This window comes from Panthera leo, chromosome B1 (assembly GCF_018350215.1).
Source record: "Panthera leo isolate Ple1 chromosome B1, P.leo_Ple1_pat1.1, whole genome shotgun sequence".
Lineage (NCBI taxonomy): Eukaryota > Metazoa > Chordata > Mammalia > Carnivora > Felidae > Panthera > Panthera leo.
In genome coordinates this window covers 50385856-50407212 of record NC_056682.1, presented here as the reverse complement: position 1 = coordinate 50407212, position 21357 = coordinate 50385856, and the positions used below count along the sequence as shown (strand labels likewise).

General features: G+C 34.3%; 1 protein-coding gene across 8 annotated transcripts in view; it reads right to left on the bottom strand.

The window, feature by feature from the left end:
• Nucleotides 1-21357, bottom strand: part of HMBOX1 (homeobox containing 1) — a 204738-nt gene that overhangs the window by 29623 nt on the left and 153758 nt on the right. The window lies entirely within an intron of this gene.

Genomic DNA, 21357 nt, shown 5'->3' with positions numbered 1-21357 from the left:
ATCAAAACTGTGATTCAAGGATTACCGAGATCAACAGAACCAACAAATATAATAACTTTATATGCAAGAAAGGATCTTTTTTTTTTTTAAGTTCATTTATTTATTTTGAAAGACAGAGAGAGCACAAATAGTGGAGGGCAGAGAGACAGGGAGAATCCCAAGCAGACTCAGCACTGTCAGCACAGAGACCGATGTAGGGCTTGAACTCAGGAAACTGAGATCATGACCTGAGCCAAAATCAAGAGTCGAACACTTAACTGACAGAATCACCCAAGTCGCCCCAAGAAAGAAAGAAAGAATCTTAAATTGAAGAAGAGAAAATCAGCTATCTAGAAAATAAGGCCAAACTAGATCCTCAATTTACAGACCCAATAATATTAGGGTTAAATATAAAAGTGAAATCATTTAAAAAATAAAATAAAATAAAATAAATAAAATACATAAAATACATACATACATACATACATACATACATACATACTAGAAGAAAGCATCTGAACAAGGAAACAAATGATGGAGGCAGCTGCACAAGAATAGAGCAACAGATTTACCTATATGTAAATGAAAAATAAATTACAAACAAGTGCAAATATATAGCAGAAAGGGTTAATGATCTCATTCTAAAAAGAGTTAATATACAAGTAATACACAACAGAAAAATGGCTAAAGGAAAAAATAAACACCAAACATGAATAATAAACATGTACAATGTTTAGCTTCACTAGCAATCAGAGAAGTTTAGTAGACAAAAATAAAACCCTGCTTTCACACCTACCGAACAGGCAAAACAAGGCTGATTTTTCCCTCCACAAAAAGATCATTACAGTGTGCACGGAAGGCAGGCTCTGGCGACAGGGGCAGTATATGCTCAAGGCCACTGTTAGTGATGTGGATCAATTCAGCTTTCTGGAGGGAAGTGGTGATAATATGGCCAAACGTATCATTATTCTTTTTTTTTTTTTTTTTTAATGTTTATTTTTGAAGGAGAGAGAGACAGAGTGTGAGCGGGGAGGGCAGAGAGAGAGGGAGACACAGAATCCGAAGCAGGCTCCAGGCTCTGAGCCATCAGCACAGAGCCCAATGTGGGGCTTGAACCCATGAACTGTGAGATCATGATCTGGGCCGAAGTCGGATGCTTAACCGACAGAGCCACCCAGTGCCCCCAAACGTATCATTATTCTTAAGACAAAAAGCAAGTACAAACATGGTCATTGTTGGTACTATTTAGGAGGGCAAAATTGGGAAGATTTAAATGTTTAATAAAATAATAATAGTTAAATAAATTATCTGAAGAAGAAAGTCATTTAAAAAAAATCACATTTTCAAAGAGTTCTTAATGACATGAAAAAACGTTGGAAAAAAAGCAGGTTACAAAATCATGTATGTGTTATTCTAATTATGTTAAAAATTATATATAGAGAGATACATAGATAGAAACACTAAATGTACCCAAATATTTTCAGTGTTATTTATGAATGGAAATATTTTATTTTTTACACCTTATGTTTTTTAAAAGTTTACAATGTGTAACTATCAACTTTCTAATAAAATGTTACCCAAAACAGGGTTATGTAATATTACAAAAAAAAATACTTCTGATTAATTTTAAAACTGCTTTTCAAAATGCCACTCTCTTCTTTCACCATCCCTGTATCTGTCTACAAACTGGCAATCTAGCCAGTTATGAAGTCAGGACCCAAACTAGATACAGTTGCCAACCTAAATGTCCAGCTACGAGGGACTGGGTAATAAATTATATATACTCTTAAAATGGATTTAGTCATTAAAAATCATGTTTTCAAAGAGCATATGAATGATCCTAAATCTAAAACTATGTATCTGGTATAAGCTTCTTTGAAAAGCTACATACATAACACAAAAATGACTGAAAAATTCATCAACAAAATATTTATGATGATCTCTAAATAATGGTGTTAAAGGGTATTTTAGTTTTCTTCTTTATATTTCCTTACATTTCTCTTTATTTTATATAATATGCATGTGCTAATTTTGTAATTTTAAAAAGCATTATCTGAAAATAAAGTTTGCAGTCTCAAAGCATGAGCAAAATAACATTGCATAAATTATTTTTAAATGATTTTCTTGCTTTTTCTTAATGCCTTTCAGCAACAAATTTACACTTTTAATGTTTGTTTTGCAAACTCACTATAATACAACAAACAAAAGATTTCTATACTAATGTATTTTTTATAAATAAGAGTTCATTTTGAATTCTACAGATTTATATTGGCTTTCTCCAAATCAGCCTTCTGGAAGGTTCACATGATTATAAAGAAAAGCTAAAATATAAATGAGTTCTATTACAGAAGAAGCTGTAAGTTTTCATGGCTTTGCAGCTTGTTAAAGTTTCAGAATAGAAAAGCCTGTAAAGTGGAAAAATCAGTATTACCCTATGAACAAATTAAAGAATTCATATATGAGAAGTTGAATTTTGGAATCCTAATTCATAAATGCAATGGAATGCCATAAACATAACTCATTACACATGGATTTAGATATATCACAGAGTAGATCCTGACAAAGAATCAAAGTACTTTAAGCTGGAAGTATTATCAAGTCACCCTCTTTATTTTGCAGATGAGGACATGAACTTTATACAGATGAGACTTGACTTGTTCAAGGTCACATGACCTAGATCTCAGGTTTCCTGACTCAGTTCATTGGCTCGAAGGCCTCACAGGAATGGTCATTATTCCGTTAAGACTTGGTATTGTTTCAGACTTCCTTTAAGATGCAAATTTCTGTAGCAATGAATCATCTAAACCAAACTCTTGTAAATTTCACAAGCGCTCCTGGAAGCAAAGATGTGACAGCATCAGTAAGAAACCCAGGACAGCCCCAGGACCACAGCTATATCTTCACCTAAAGGCTCTTAGCAATTAGGAAATCTAAAACTGCTTTGGAGACAACCACAACACTGACCTACTTATTTTCCCCCTAAGCAGTGGAGAACTAAATAAACTGTGGGACTTGTTCCTTAAAACATAGTAATAATACACATTTAAATTCTATGTATATAGAGTAGTTAACCTAACAGAAGAGTTAGCAGTACCTCTTCAGACACTAGTGTGCACGCGCGCACACACATACACACACACACACACACACACACACACACACACACACGCGCTTTCCAAGTCCATATCAAGATGGTAAGATGCTTTTCTTCACTTGCTTAAAAAAGAAAAATCCAGGGCGCCTGGGTGGCTCAGTTGGTTAAGCGTCCGACTTCAGCTCAGGTCACGATCTCACGGTCCGTGAGTTCGAGCCCCGCGTCGGGCCCTGGGCTGATGGCTCAGAGCCTGAAGCCTGCTTCTGATTCTCTGTCTCCCTCTCTCTCTCTGCCCCTCCCCCGTTCATGCTCTGTCTCTCTCTGTCTCAAAAATAAATAAACGTTAAAAAAAAAAAAAAGAAAAAGAAAAAGAAAAATCCATATATGAGAGAGTTATGGATACCATGTATGAAATGTGCCCAAATATAAAATTTTCATCTACCATACCGGTGGGAACTGTGGTACCTTGGAGAGTGACCTGTTTCTACCAGAGGGCATACTCAGAAGCACTGAAGGCTTGGAAGCCAAGGCATTGAAGCTGGTGTGCCCCTGGCTCTATTTGCTTCACTCCTGGCTGGGTTGCAGCTATATCTTCCTTTTCCTGTTTTGTCAGCCTTTGCTGATAGGAAGTAAGTTTACAAAAGAGACTTGTAAGGTGATGTGATTAAGTATCTTACACCTGGTGTACAAGATATCCTAAGGCAGGGAGCCTATTTTTAAATATAAAGCACTGAGTATAAACTGGTCACTTACCAACCTGACACTACCAACCAAAAATTTACTATAAAGTGAATACCAACAGAAGAGGATTGATCAAATCAATCCATTGTCTCCTGCATGGTTTTTCTTACGATCAATACTATTCTGCAAAGTAACTACTTCTTGCTAAAAGGAACAGTCTGTATCCAAAATGAGAACTTGTTCTCCCAGGGAGAGGTCTCAACAAATAGTAAACCAACCACAGACAACAGCACAGATTCTTTATAGAGAATCAGGAGTACACTAGTTGGGGATTATCCTCATACCTCCCTGAAGAGGGAGAAACACACTACTTTGTACTTAGGGGTACTTACTACTTCCTCTAAAACTTAACCTTTTACTTCCTGTGTCATAGGTTCACTGCTGTTTTTATTGGGAGTCAATCAAACCACCCAGGATAAATGACTCTAATTGCCTTTTAAAAAGCCAGATTAATTCTGATAACACTTGACAAAAAACATACTACTTACATCAATATTGTCAGAGCTGCAAGGTTATACCAACTGTATACAAGTTAAATTCCTTCATAGTAATACTACCAAGCAAATCTGGGGTATAGTTATGTTCCAAGGAAGATGTTTTGATAACAAAGTATAGTTTCTATTCCTTAGAAAGATGATAATTATAGGGTAGTCTCAAAATGGTTAGAACCTTTTAGTGAATAACATTTCAAAGGAGGAACCAATGAGACAGAATGATGAGGCACTATTATGATTGGGATTTCTAGGATATGCAGGTTTTCAAAGTATAAAGACCATTTTCAGATACTACTTCCTATTGCTGAAATTACATAGTCCATTTAGACTTCCTCAACCAAAAGGCAACTAAAACAGAAATAGAATATTTACCCACCAAGTCCATATTCTACTATCCCAAGATCTTCAAACATAAAACACATAAGCAAACCTTGGTACAGGCTGTGAATGTTTAGTCTACCAATAATGACTTCCTAATGCACTATTACAATGAGTGGGTACTAAGTAGAAGTTCAATAAATACTTGTTGAGTTTAAAAAAGAAAATGCTCATTCATTTTCTGTGAAGATTTTTCAGTTAGTCTATAAACTGGTCTCTGTCTGTATTAATGTTTATAATATGCTTATAATTCTGCTTCTGGGATGAATCATATCTTCATTGGTGACTCATCACCTACAACACCAATATTTCCCAAACTATATATACTTTATTTCTTTGTAAACTGTGTCCAAAGAACAGTATGAGGAACATGGGGTCTTTGTCGTGTTTAATTGGTCAAGGGACTAGAGAAATGAGGGGTCTTTTTTTTTTTTACAAAATGAAACTGCTGGAAAATCTATATGAGGATAGTGAGAATTTTTAATCTGCCTCAAAAACACTGTGATAATTTCTTTTGGCTATTTCTGTTTGACCAAAAAGGAACCAGGAAGTGTAATTTGCCAATTTTAAAATGCATTTAAGGACAGTTCATCTTCTTACTGGCTATGAGAAATGGATTGGGATAACTTTACCTGTCAATAAGTGGGAAAGTTTTGTTGTTTTTTTCCTCAAATAGTCTAATGGATTGAAATGAGGTCATGTCCAGGCTCCTGCTGTCTTATATAAATGTTAAGAACTTCCTTCTATTTGCAGAGATACAGGAGGTGTAGTTCATTATGTTCTACCCGAGTCATTCCATAAGAAGTATGAAAGAGGTTGAACTCTTTTTAAAATTCAACTTCCAGCATCCATTAATTCCAAAATTTATAGGAAATTCTTGCAGCATTTTCCATCTTAGAACAGCAATGACATCAGAAGTGAGGGAAAGGAAAACCAGCTTGCCAGGGGTTGCAGTGATGGCAAGACAACCTAAGGGAGGGCAGAGTACATATATTTTAGGTTCTCATTCATTTTAGACCAGAACAAACATTTGATTTTACAGGACTCAACTCTATTCCCACAGAGTGGTTTGTGTGTGGGGGGAAATGGTGGCATGATGGTCAGGCCAAGAAAAAATGACATCAAGGCACTTGAAAGTCATTTTTCTGTTGTTTTTGAATCATTTTGATTGGATCATTTTAAATCATCAAATTATTATTCATCATAGAATTGAACCGAATTGAAGGACTTACAACTTTAACAAAAAAAATCCCCTATTCTGAGCCTAATATGTCTCATAGGGGATACATGGGGATAACATTTTCTAATTGAAGTTGTAGAGCCTTCCTAAATATTTAAGTTTTAAGCAACACTTACTGATGTCAGATTTCATGCACAGCACTGTGCTAGCCTAGGAGCCAGCTAAACATAACCACACCCTAGCCTGTGGGAGCATATAAACCTCACCACTGAAGTGCCAGGTAAAATTTACTTCATGGATAGTGAAATAACTCATTCTGGTAAAGATATGGTTCAAATTTTCTTCTATAACAGAAGTCAGTAGAAGAGTTGGATTTTATTTTATGATAATCCACTTCTGTAATGCAAGTGAGCAGGGGAAAAAATGGGTCAAAAGAATTCTTTAAAAAATGGAAACAGTTGGAATTTTAACATATTTCCTTGAACACATAGAAAAGAGAATATGATTTAGGCTCTTGTCTTTAAAAAAAGGAAGGCTGAAAAGATATTTCAAAACAGTTTCAATTTTTTAATTCACAGGATGTTTCGCAAATATTAGAACAAAATCTGCCACTATCCTCAAAATAATTTGACTCCCTGTCAGAAAAGAGTTCCTACTGATGCTTTATATGTGGGAGGAAAATGGCAGGAACAACCTAGAAAATGGATTAAGAGATTTTTTTCTTCTTCCAATCAGGAGAACAACCATACTTGGGCATGGATGCAAATACACCTCCTTTGAGAAAGAAAAATGTTACACTTGTGGCGCTACAAGGGTTTTCCACAATCTGGATGCAACTTACTTCCAGCCCCATTTCCTGCCTGACTGACCAGACACTCCAGGTACCTAATTTTTCATGCCTCTGTGCCTTTGCCAAGAATGCTTTTCTTCCTCTTCCCAATGCATCAAAACCACAATGCTTTATAGGACCCTGCTTGAACGTTGCCTCAGCATTGCCTTTCCTCATACCACTCTCCTCGGTCCCACTGCACTTGTATGTTGAATGTATCTTTATATCTTTTTTACATTATTTTAATAATGTAAGTTTTCTTTTATTGCTAAACATTATTTCATTCACATTTTTGTTCAGATTTACATGGTCACATCTGTCATTCTATCATGACATTCCATTCAATAGACTGATCATCACTGACTCAGGCACTTCCTAAAAAGCTGTCATGGTTACATGTAAAGAAGTTGAAAGAAAAAAAGTCTCTGAATTTCCTATCCAAACAAAATTACTATCTTAGTCAGATACATGACCTCTTTGGTCCTAGATGTAAAGAAGTTATTCTCTTCAGTTAGTCCACTCAATTTAGCAGCAACATAACACAGAAGAAAATGAGATGTAAGTTTCTTTGCAATTGTAAAGTAATGAAGGAAGTTTTATTCTTAAGAGTTAAAATGAAAAATAGGAGTAAGCAAATTTCTTCTAATGAGTGAGGATATTTTTTTGTTTTCTCATAAGAAAGAAGGAACTAATCCTTACTACCTAAGCTCATAAAATGTAGGTGAACAATGATTTCTATGCATTTTCAGGTTGTAATACCCTTAAGGTATTTCATTACTATAATATAAGAACACAGAAATTGAGAGATCAGAACACAAGCTGACTGACAAGGTGCTGAGACAGATTATATGAATATACATAAATACAGTCCTAGATAACTAGTCTTCTGATAGAACTTAGTTATCATGGAGGTGATTCTGTTCTTTGAAGTTATTAATCTATTCATGTTGTTATGCTAAGCACCAATTATTTTCTAAAGATTTAATTCTAGGATTGGAAGTGTTTTCCTATCAAAAGCCATGGAGTCTAAGAACAAAGGGTCCACACGAAACAAATTATTTAGAATCATAGAGCAATACAATTTGAAAACTTGAAAGATCTTCAGAAATTCTATAACATTTACTAATTCTTTGAAAGATATAATGGCCAATTTGTTTTTAAATGATAAAGGAGCATAATACTTTATTCAATAAGTATAGGAAGTACTAAAGTATACATCGCAGTTCACATTATGATCAACTAAGAACAGAAGTGTGATGGTAGAAGGTGTACTTAAAGGAAAAAAATGTGAGGGAGGGAAAAGGGAAGACTCAGAGGGCATGAGAGAAGTAAGAGATGAATAAAGAAGCACAGACAGTGAAATGTGGTAAGTGGACTTTTGTCTTACTCATCTTTGCATCCCAATTCTTGGCATACAGGTTAGCACACAGTAGACACTACACAAATGTTTATCACATAAAAATTAAAGAGGATAGAAAGAAAGGGCTGAGGGATACCTGGCTGGCTCAGTCAGAAGAGCATGCAGCTCTTGATCTCAGGTTCTTGAGTCTGAGCCCCACGTTGGGTGTAGAGATTACTTAATTAAGTAAATAAATAAACTTTTAAAACAAGGGCTGAGAAGTTCAGCGAATATGCTTTTTTAAAAATCATATCCTATGGTTCATATGGGAATGGATTCAGAATAAGCAACTTAATCTCATTTCTTCTGTGAGTTTAGCCAAGTTGATTAACCTATTAACTATAGGTTCTTGGTTTAAAAAAATAAACTATTTGAACCATATGATCTTTAGGGTCTCTTCCTTATTCTCTGCAGAAATAGTGACCAAATATAGGTAAATAAAATCAAAGGAATGTTCTTAGCTCAAATGAGGCTAAACTAAATCAGTGGTCAGAAGATGCAATTTATATATTTTTGTACAACGGACACCAATTAGTCCCTTTATTGTTCATATGACACAAGTTGTCATTCAAAGAAACATCTGGATAGGTCTCAAGCTCTAAGAAGAGCAACATTAGGAAAACATTTTTTGTTTCTGGCTAGGTATATCTTACTAAAATGAGCAGGTCTCTTACTCCTTGGATTCCTATTTGGTATGAATACCATCAAATAATATTGGAACACTACAAAATAATACAGAAGGATACTGGGTGGTTATTTTTTCATTTTACAAAGTAACAGGATTCTGTCCAAGAGATACAGTGCTTTTTTTAAAAAAAAAGGCGGGGAGGGATGTTATTAGGAGAACAAGCAGTTATTTCTCCATTTTTTTATGGTAAATAAAGTCTCAAACTATACTACACTAATAACTGTCCTATATAATGCAAAACAGGAAGAAAACAACATTAAAAGAAAATGTGGCTTCATGAAATGGGAGCTGAAGTGGAGAAGATGTCCTGTGTAAAAATTTTTTAAATCACACAGTGGTAATTAAAAGTAATAAAAGAATGATGGGAAGCAGCACGATGAAAACAGAGTGGGTTAATATCACTGGGAGATTACTATAAAAGATCACAGAAGAAAAAAACATCTTCCAGGGCCACTTAAGTTTGAACCTATGCGACTCTTTGGTCTTTATTTTATGTATATACATACAATGTGTGTACTATATATCATCATACCATCATAATTCAGCATATTTCAAAGTCAGAAGACTAGGAAAAGGAATGTTCCCTGTAGGTCAGGGTTTTGATGACTGGCAAAACACGAGCAAGCTTGCACTGCAGTTGTCTGAGCCACACCCAGTCTGCAGTTAAATATAGAATTTAGTTTCTGGAACTATTGGTCTTCTTAACCTTCACAGTCCAAGTATTCACTGAAAAAATTAAAAGTAAAAAGGAGAAAGGAAAGAGACTGAAACCAAAATCCAAGTACTAATAAACTGTCCTGGGAAGAATTCCAAGACGCAGTAAATACAAGAGAATTAAATTACAGAAGCCTCAAGCAACGTTCTAGAAACACACTTTACAAACTTATTTGTCTCTTCTATGCAGATTCTACCAGGATGTAGAACACACTTATACAAAATGTATTTGTGTAGTTAGACCCATGTCTCTAATTCAGATTACATATTCAGACTGTATAACATGTCAGTTTAACAGCAGTGACACCAAATTTAGAGCTATGATTTAATTTTGGTTTGTTATAGTATTGTGGTTGTGACGCTATTTTTGCTCATGAAGAGGCACTTTTATCCTAAGAAGCTATTTTTAGATGCTTAAATTGGGGGAGCAGGGAGGAGAGACGCTCTCAAGCTAAAATTTTTAATACTGATTCTTTGCCGTTGGGAAGAATATTTTGGGTTTATTTTTAAAAGTTGTTTTGGAGACTGACAAAAGTTAAACAGCAACAAAAAATGTTCTCTTTATAATTTCAGAGGGTTCTGGGCTTTAGTAATGATTTTGTTTTATATTGCTCACTGAAGATAAACATGGAAAGAGAAGGAACAAAAAAAAATAGTATACAGGTATACTGGCTCCATAAAAAAAATAAAAACATGCAATAGTTTTAATTACAAATACACGAAGAATTACAAAATATTCATTTTGCCTCCGTTCTCCTGGACACATTCAGATACAGACTGATCATTCAGCTACTGTGATGAAAATTAACAGCAAGAAGTACCCTATGTACACAAATCTGGCTCCAAAGCTAGTACTCTTAACCATTATGTGCTATTTCTTCTACCTGTCACAGCCAGGTACTCTTACATTTATTCCTGTATCTAGTTAAAGTCCTCTCCAAGTGGTTGCTTCTCTTTCTATCTCGCTTAATTGGGCTGAAAACCCTACATACGGAGATTTGAAGTGTTCTTTTCTCTTTCTCCCTTAAGGCCAGAACAGGTGCACAGCCAGGTTTCATTCTTTTGTGTCCCAGTCATATCCTAACACTCCAGAGCCACACCTGTTTCCACATACCCTGCCCAAATTGCTGAAAGGGGAAAAGAAAGGAAAAAAGGAAGGAGTACATTAGACACCTTGTTCCTGGGCCATAAAGCCTCCAACACTTCTGACCATAAACTCTAAAGACTCAAGCCAACTAGGTTCATCATCCCTCTACTCCTTTCACCTAGAAGGTATCCATCCCTAGCACCTTGCCTCATACCTAGTAAGTCCTTTGTTGAATTAGCAAAAGGATGGTTAGGTTTGCTGAAGAAAAACCACATTTGAGTCTGACATTACATTATTTGCACAAGCAGCTATTTCTGACTTATGATATATATGATATTTTCTCCTCTTGTGAGTATGCAAACTACTGGAGGTAAGCTAACCTCAGTGCTAGCACATAGCAGATGCTATAAAAATAAATGAATAAGTATTAGTCAATTATCTATTCTATTTTATCCATTCAAATCTAGCCAGGTCCTCTTTAAATTTGTAACAATAATCTTTTTTTTAATTATGGAAAATTTCAAATCTATACATGTTTGTGTTTCTGAGTGTTTCACTCGCCTCATTTAAACAGGAAGCATGTCACCATGAGGAGAACGCGAGTTGGCAGAGAGAGCAAAGTGTGAAATAATTGTTTAGGATACTGGGAAAGACTGAACCAGGTGGGTATAGTATGAATGTCTGGCAGAATTACAGGCCCACTTGAGGTTCATGGTCATGAATTTAAAATGAGATCAGTCTGCAGGGTTTAAAGTTTTCTCTAGCCATATTTAGCTACAAAAATGCAGAAACAGTATAAGCAAAATGCAAGACATGGATTTGACCAGGGTTCACTGATATACTGTGGCTTTAACTGTACCTGATATAATGATGCCTCCTAAATCTCCTTTTCTAGAGACACTGAGATCTCTTAACATCTTGAAATGAGTTCGCAAAGTTCTAAGTGGAAAGAACTTAAATGGAAAAAGAACACTGGCTCAACACCAGTTATGAGGAAGGCATTCTACTGTGTGCTTTACATACATGATCTCATGCAACTCTTCTCATAATAGCATCTCCCATTTTATAGAAAACTGAAATTCTGAAGGATTAACATAAAATGAAGCTGGGACTAAACCGTAAATCTGTATGACTCTGAAGCCCATCCGCTTTTTACTGTATCGTAATACTTAACTCTTCTTTTTCTAAATATTTCAAATATTAAGAGATGTTGAATGATTTGCCCAAAATCAAACTATTTTCTAAAGGTACAGATTCTGTTTCCCAGAATCTGTTAAGTTCTCTTTTACACCTCCTGCTTTGTCATTTCTATGTTCAGTCTGTAACTAGGTTAGGTTGTTCTTTTCTTCACATTTTTTTCTTATACCTATTACCTTCTATCCATTTTGTTTGCTTTGATATTATCCTTTGGGCCCTCGTCGTTCATGCATAGACTACTCTAACAGCTTCCTAGCTGGCCTTCATTTTTCCCACTTCCAATCCATTTACATGTAGGCTAGTCACACTTCCTTTCTCTAATGCTCTTACATAAAATCTGTAAATAATAAAATATATACAGTACAAAATTTTGAAGATTAAATAAGGTCAACTGTCATACAGAATTATCAGTAAGATCAATAATTGTATACAAACTGTAAAATCTTATTCAAATATAAGATGCCTTAAGATATATGAGGGCAGGTACTACAACTTAACATTTATTTAAATTTTATTTACCCTTGGCTCTAGGCATCTGGTATGTGTTCAAATACATACTTGATTGGCTGATTTCTTGCCTATCTTCCATACTCTTACTAATATTATCTAACAGACGATTCTAATCAGGTACAATCTCCTTTCTGAAAAAGCCTGAACACCAAGCTGTGGTAATAAATTAAGCATGGGACTTATTTAATTATAGCATGCACAGTATGATTAAGTCCTGTATAATCAAGGTAGAGATGCTCCTAACGAAAAACTCCACATTCTGCCACAAAGAACTTAGTGATAATCTAATATTATAATACTCTTTTTCTCCTTCTCTAATTGGTGAACTAGAATCTGTCATCCATCAAAATGCAACCAAAATGTCATCATTTTGTTAAAGTCTCTTTCCTCTGATTGCATCTCATGGTCCCATAAACTCAAGTACCCATCTTCATAATAGCATTTATTCCTCAGTTCTGTAATTGCTTATACTATAATGCTCCACTATATGCTCACTATAATTATAATGTAAGCATTATACTATAATGCTCCACTATATGCTTACTATAATGTAAAGGAATATATTTCAGGGTAACTAAAGAGTTGATGAGGGAAAGTTCTTCTTTATAGAAGAATTCAGCTGATTAATGCAGAAGAAATGAAAAAATTGGAAGATAACCATTTAAAAAATTTTTAATGTTTATTTATTTTTGAGAGAAAGAGAAAGAGCGCACAAGCAGGGAAGTGACAGAGAGAGGGAGACACAGAATCTGAAGCAGGCTCCAAGCTGTCAGCACACAGCCCGACGCACGGCTTGAACCCATGGACTGTGAGATCACGACCTGAGCCAAAGTTGGATGCTTAACCAACTGAATCACTCAGGCACCCTAGGAATGTAACTATTTTGTAACCCCTTATTAAAAAAGTGACTAGGAAAAAGTCATTAGTGGATGACACAACAGTGATTCTCAATCCTAGCTGTACTTTAAAATCACTTGGGAACTTTTCAAATATACCTCTGTCTATGTCCCTGTGGTCAGGGGTAGTGTCTCACTGATATTTTTAAAACCTCCCAGGTGCTCCTAATATGCAGTCAAAATTAGGAATCACTGCCCTAAAACTATTCACTAGATGGGGAACTTTCTAATAAGTGGATCAAGATGACAGAACTGAATCCCATGGTTAATCCTATAGTTACTAAAAATGGGACAACCAGACATAATGTGCCTCCTTATATGATGTACTAGTAAGGACAAAGTAGCCAAAAGAGCTAAACCAAAATCAAATGAGGACTCTAGATCCAACGACCACTCTGCAGAAAATATGAGGTGATGTTAAGAGACACATAAGAGGATGTAATTGACCAAACCTAAAATGTGGGAAATTCAATACAACAAATGCCTTAGTATCTTCAACAAATGAACAACATGAACAAAGTGTGTGTGTGTGTGTGTGTGCGTGTGTGTGTGCATGTGTGTGTGCGTGTGTGTGTGCATGCACGCGTGTAAGGAACTGTTACAAATTAAAAGACTCAAGAGACATATCTATCAAATGCAGCATGTATAAATACTTCCGATAAACAAGTGAATGAGTGAATGCAAATTAAAAGACTCAAGAGACATATCTACCAGATGTAGCATGTATAAATACTTTTGATAAACAGGCGAATGAATGAATGCATGCATGCATGCATACTAAAGGAGAAAAAAGACCAATCATCATAAATAATAAATTCTTAAATCTTATACTCTGAAAAACAGGGCTGGGTGTGGAAAGCAGGGTTATATGTGGATACAGAAGCAAAATAATTTTGATATGGGAATGAGTAAAATCTGTTTCTGTCACTGTCATATAGAAAATCTTCTAAAATATTTCAGTAGACTTAATGTTTGCTTTTTAATTTGTATTTGTATTTGCCTTATGATTTTGAGTAAAAAGAAAAACAAAAACAAATTATTATGGGGCAAATATACCCATTATTTTCTTTATTGGGGATGAGTTACAGTTGTTCTGTATCACAGCCATCTAATAAAATTTTCTGCAGCGATACAAATATTCCATATAAAATTTTCTGTGATAGAAATACTGTCTAAAACTACAGTCAGTAGCCATACACAACTAGTAGGTACTTGAATTGTGGCTAGTGTGACTGAAGAATTGAATTTTAAATTTTATTTCATCTTAAGTAATTTAAATTTAAATAGTCACATGTCACCACCGTATCAGACAGTGCAGTTCTAGATGACTACAGCTCTCCTCTCCACCTGCAATGTTTGCCCTTTTCCTTTTACTTCATTAACTCTTATCCTCTATTTACTTCATTACTCTTATCCTTTATTATAATATCTCACAGCACCATGAACCTTTCCTTTCATACATGTATTACCATTGCAATTTTACCTCGATTTGTCTAATTATGTTTAATGTCTGTCTCTCCAAGCTGATTGTAAACTCCAAGACTGAAGGAACTATTTATGCTCACACCATTGCATTGTATAGTGACATTTGTTTATTTGTTAAGTAAATGTTATTAGATAACATTGTGTAGTTGAGGTTTTTGGTAATGAAGACATTCATTTCTCATAATTCTACATGAATTGATCCAAAATTTAGATCTTTAACACACATACAATATATGTACAAAAGTAGAGAAAACTGTACTATGAACCCCCAAGTAAGTACTACAGAAGCTATAGAAACCATCAACTTACAAATACTACTCTTGTTTTACCCACACCCTTGCCTCTGCCTTTCCACTTTGTCATTTTGAAGTAAATTCCAGATATCATATCATTTCATCATATTCTATATTTTAGTACATATTTCTAAAAGACAAAAACTCTTTTATAAATGTAGCACCACTTACATACAAGCTACCATTATCATAACTGAAATTAGAATCATCATTTATCCAGTGTATCAAATTTCTTTAATTGGCTAATACATTTTTTAAAAAGCACTTGAAATAACTGAGTTATTATATTCTTAGTATCTCTCACATCATGGATTTTGTTGACCTGAATTCCTCATAGTATTGTTTGACAGAACTTTGTTTAATATTTCCTACCAACCTAGAGCTAGACCTACACGCTTGATTTGATTCAGGTTCAATTTTGTTAGCAGAATACTCTATGTGGGTGGTGGTGTTTACATCCTCCAAGAGGTATATAATGCCTGGTTGTCTGTCTTTTTGTTAGCACCTATTCATGATCATTGTCAGATCTATTATTTCATTAGGAGTTTATAAAATGAAGATATTTTAATTATATTATTCCTTTTTCATTTATTAGTTGAGATCCTTCATTAAAGAAAGCCTTTTGGTTAATCAGGGATAAAGTTCATATGCGAAAGACAAGTTAAATAGTCAGTTCTTTCCTTTTACCACTTTTAAATATTTAGTTGGTTCTCTAACATTCTCTTGGTGTGACCAATAATTTTTTTAGTAACATTATTATATATGGATTTTTAATAAGTTTGTTGTGCTTCAATCTATTACCAATGGTAATAATAATAATGGTAATATAATTCGATGTTCAAATTACCCCCATCTTTGGAAGGGGGAGCCTCTTCAAGTTAGCTCCTGAGTCCCTTTGGTATTAGTCACTTATCTGTAATGGCCTTCTTGCTTTAACAGGATCTCTAGTCTTATCATGTATATTTCCTGTGCCAAGTCTAGAATCAGACATTTCTCCAAGGAGTGCTAATGGCACTTATGACCACACTCTGTGCCCTAGGACTGCTAATGTCTACTAAGTTGATCACTGTTCATGGGTTGTTTGAGTTAAGCAGAGATGGAAAGTACACCACCTCCTTTTGTCCAAGAGAAACTATAACAAATTCACATTCTTATTTATAATTCATATTCAAGATTTTGGGATTTCCCACCAAAGTATAGCTGGCTTCTTAGCAGATATTGGCAAGCTGATCCTAAAATTCATGTGGAAATACAAGGAATCCAGAATAGCTGAAACAATCTTAAAAAAGAAGGAAGTGGAAAATTTGTATTTCCAGATTTCAAAATTTACTACAATAAAACAGTAATCATGACAGGGTGATATACAGATCAGTGGAACAGAATAGAAAAGAAGAGATCCTTCACATTTTTAGTCAACTGATTTTTGACAAGGGTACCAAGACTAGTCAATGGGAAAAGAATAGTTCTTTCAACAGTGTTGGGACAACTGGATGTCGCATGCAAAAGAATAATGTTCAGTCCCTAACCTCACTCACATCAGATGTAAAAATTAACTCTAATGGATCAAAGACCTAAATTTAAGAGTTAAAAGTACAAAACGCTTAGAAGAAACATAGAAATAAATCTTGTGACTTTGATGTAGGCACAGCTTTCTTAGACAAGCCAATAAAGGTGCAAACAACAGACGAGAAAATAAACTGGAGTTTATGAAAGTCAAAAACTTGTGTACTCCAAGATCATCATAAAAAATGTGAAAAGACTACCCACAGAATGGGAGAAAATATTTGGAAACCATGTATAAGTGACTTGTATGTAGAATACATAAAGAAAACTTACAATTCAATATACAAAGACAAATAACCCAATTTAAAAAATGGACAAAGGATCTGGATAGACATTTCTCTAAAGATGAAATACAAATAGCCAATGAAAAGATGCCCAACATTATTGGCCAGGGAAATGCAAATCAAAACCACAGTGAGAATCTACTTTGCACACACTAGGAGGGTAGTAACAGTAAGACAGATAATAAGTATTGGTGAGAAACTGGAACCATCATACAGTGCTGGGTGGAATGTAAAATGGTACATCTGCTTTGGAAAACAGTCTGGCAGTTTTTCAAAAGGCTGAACACAATTACTATATGACCCAGTAATTCCACTAGTACACAAATTTTGTTGACGGCAGCATTAGCGATGATAGCTGGAAAAGGGAAACAACTCCAAATGTCTATCAACAGATGAATGAATAAATAAACTATGGCATATCTATACAATGGAATATTATTTGGCAACAAAAAGGAATGCAGTATGTCAAACCTACAACATGGATGGACCTTGAAGATATGCTAAGTGAAAGAAGTGAGTCACACATGGCCACATTTGTATTATTCCATTCATATAAAATGTCCAGAATAGGGAAAATCTACATTCAGAGAACGCAGATTAATGGTTATGTAGGGTTGGGGGAGAATGAGTGGAAAAGGAGTGACTGTTACTGGATACAAGGGCTTTTTAGGGGGTGAAGCGAATATTCTAAAACTGATTATGGTGATGGTTGCATGACTGTAAATACACTAAAAAGCACTGAATGGTATACTTTACTTAGGTGAACTGTATCTCAATAAGACTGTTGTTAAAAGAATAAATTCGAGATAAATTTCTATATGCACACACATACACATTATAGTGTTTTACTTAATTATTTTGATTTTATATCTGTTTTACACCAAAAACTTTGATTCCTAGGAACATTAATTATGATTGTCTTATTTATATCTGTATCTGTACAAATAAAAATAGCAACTGGGTAACAATATTATCAAATTAGTAAAAACAAGGTAAGATTTTTTTTGTAGTTCTTCTTATCCTAAGCTGTATCCCACCAAGAAGCATAGTCAAAATACTGTGTTATAAAGTTATTTGATATAGGTTATGAATGTTTAAGTCAGTGAGGTTTGTTTCATTATATTTTAGGGGTCACCTTCCCCCCCATTTCAACTTAATTTTGTTTTATAAATACATAAAATATTTACATGGTTACAATGTCAAAACGGTATATTTAGAGAAGTTGAGCTTCTATTCTTGTTCCTTCTGTTTTTTCTTTCTCTTCTTCTATTGGTAGCCGTTTATTTTATGGTGTATTCCTTCATTTTAAAACAAATTATAAGCAAATATATAAATACATAAATGATAGCCAACTATATACAACAGACAAAAAAATGTTTTTTTTAAACATTATATTCTGGAGATCACTGTATATAGAAAAGTATTCATTCCAGTAGTTACAAAAATGTAAAAAAGCCTTACGAAATATTTAACAGTGATAGTACAGAAGGACACAGTATGATTTTCATTCTCTAGGAAGGAAAATTCATTCCTTTTGTTGTGGCATAGCACTGTATTATTTGAGCCTGCACATCCAATGTGTGGGTGCACTATAGTTTAATTACCCAAGTCCACCACCCATAGACACACCGGTTGTATTCAATATTTTGACATTATTGCAAACAGGGATGCTGTATTTATATTTTTGTCAGTTTACCCCTGGGATAATTTTCTAGAAATGGGAATGCTGAGTCAAAGGGCAAATCTGTGAGTAACTGTCCCTAATAATGTCAAATTCCTGTCCACAGAAGTTGTTCCATTTTGCATTCCCCACAGGCAGTATGTGAGAGTGCCCATTTCCCTACAGCTCAATCAATATGAACATGTTATGGAACTTTTGGATTTTTGCCAGTGTGATAGAATAAGAATAGTATCTCAGTGTAATTTTAATATGAATTTCTCTTAGTGTGAGTTAAATTGAACATCTTTTTATATGTTCAAGAGCCATTTGCATTTGCTTTTCTGCTGATATCTTTAGTTTTCTACAGAGCTGTTGGTCTCTCTCTTACAAAAGCTGTTTATACATCAGGGATAATAATATGTGGCCAATATTTTTTTCCAATTTTTCTTTTGTTTTTGTTTTTTATCCCCAAAGTTTTTTTCTTTTTCAAAAAAGTTTACTTATTTATTTTGAGAGAGAGAGAGATAGCAGAAGTTGGGGAGGGGCAGAGAGAGAGGGGGAGAAAGAATCCCAAGCAGGCTCCCCACTGCTAGTGCAGAGCCCGATGCAGAGCTTGAGCCCATGAAACCATGAGATTGTGACCTGGGCTGAAACCAAGAGCTGGACACTTAATCGGCTGAGCCACCCGGGAGCCCCCTCAAAGTTTATCTTTTACTTTATGTAATCAAATTTATCAATCCTTTCTCATATTTTGGATTTTGAGTCCTAGTTAGGAAAAACTTCACCATTTCCAGGATACCCATACTTTCTTCCATTATTTATATGGACTACCTTTTTTGATTCATCTGAAATTTGTCTTGTGTATGGTATGAAGAATGGAGTGACTTTGACTTCTACTAATATATTTGAGTAACCCTAGTACTTTGCTGGATTTACAGTCTGTGCATAAATATTTATCCACCTATTCAGTGTAGGAAAAAACATCACACATTGCTCTGAGGCTAGGGAACTTTATATTCCATGTTAGAAAATAAAAAGTTCCACTTTCACAAAATGAAATCATTCCATGATCTTCTGTACTAATGCTATTAAATACTTTGAAAGGCTTTTTGCGTTTCTACAACTACTGGAATAAACCACATACTTTCTTACTGGTTGTGCCAAGTAAGATAAAATTAAACCTAAGATAACCAATTCCTGGATACACTTATTAAAATTAAGGTTAAAAAATGAAAATTAAGATTAAATGGGAGTCTTACATGGGGTAAGTGCTCAATGTCTTTTTAACTGAAATTTAATTAGTGTGATTCCATGGGTAGATTTTGTTGCTTTGGGAAAAAATAAAAAGAATCGCAAAGCTTATGAGGTTCAATTCTGAAAATGCATTAGGAATATCGCCTATCATTATTAATATTATCAATTTTATTATTTTTCCCATCCCTAATATTATCAATTTTAAAATTAATCTCTCCTCACACAAACATTATGTGATAAATGTATATTGGTATCTTTATGAGTAAATTAAATGGCTGAATCAGTAGCAAAATTAGAACTTACACCAACTAGAAACTAATACCAAAGCCTACTTTGTTACCAAGAGGAAAAGGTATAGTACCACAAATAATTTTTAAGTTTGGTATTATTTAAATTTATGTGTGTTATGTGTAAGTTCTGGGGAAATTTTTTAATAGAATAAAAATTTTTAGATGAAAAAAATAAAGCAGATTATAAACATCAGGTCTCTGGGATGAAAATGTCTCACTCTTCTATTTTAACTGCTCAAGCATATAAGGATTTGTTATTCAATGAATGGCCTCTACGCTAATCTACAATAGACAGAGTGAGAAAAGTTATAGATGATAACATCAATGAATAATCTATAGTTTCATTTTGGCTACTGGATCCAACATCCTCATTAAGCAAACCTTTTAATTTCAACCTAATCACAAGAACAAAAAACATGGCCTCAACTTTGGCATTTTAAATATCCTTCTACTTCAGGTAGTAATGTCTAATGAGCTGGGAGATAATCAGGAAATAGGCAGGAAGAGAGATGACAGAAGTCCAGATGACATATTAAAAACCTTCATTTTATAGATAAAAAAGTTACTGCTTAGAGTTTGTGAGCTGCAAAAGTTGCACAGTTGGTTAACGCCAAAGCCAAATCCAGGTTTCAGGTCTTTGACTCGCAGTCAAATGCTCTTTCCAGTTTGCTGTTCGACTGATCAGATTAGACAATTGGGGAAAAAAGGTGAAGCTGGCTCAATGTCAATATGTATTCTATGTCAACATTGTATTCTATGTAAACATATTCTATGTTTAACTTAGAAGTTAAACCCAGTTTTAAACGTTCAATTCCATTCTTTTCCATTATTGAAATTATTGAGAAATCTCAATATGAAAATTCAATTGTTTTTACCTTTGCCTAATATATTCTTTTTTCTCTATATTTATTCTTGGGAATAAATAGTTTTTAAGTGGAAAATTATTACCTTATTGAATATAAAACTCTCCATCAAAACAGAATTCCATAAACATTACTTTTAGGTAGGAGACTAAAAGGGCAATTCTACTACAGGATCTACCCTAAATATACTGAACATTTAATAATCATATTTAATTAATCTATACCATTTTGGGTAGAAAAACAAAAGCTAAGATCAAATTCCAATCTAAAACATACTGAATATACTGACTATGGATAAGGTACTGGTGCTAGAGTCAGAAGATAAATTAACAAATCAAAGTAAAAAACAGTATTTTTAACTTTTGGGACTGAGCTCATTTAGGCCATACTCCTGATTGAAGGAAGTAAAATCTCAGTGGCCTTCTATATAATTATTCAGTATTTCTGATGAAAATAAGACTTCAAAGAGCATTTCCAAA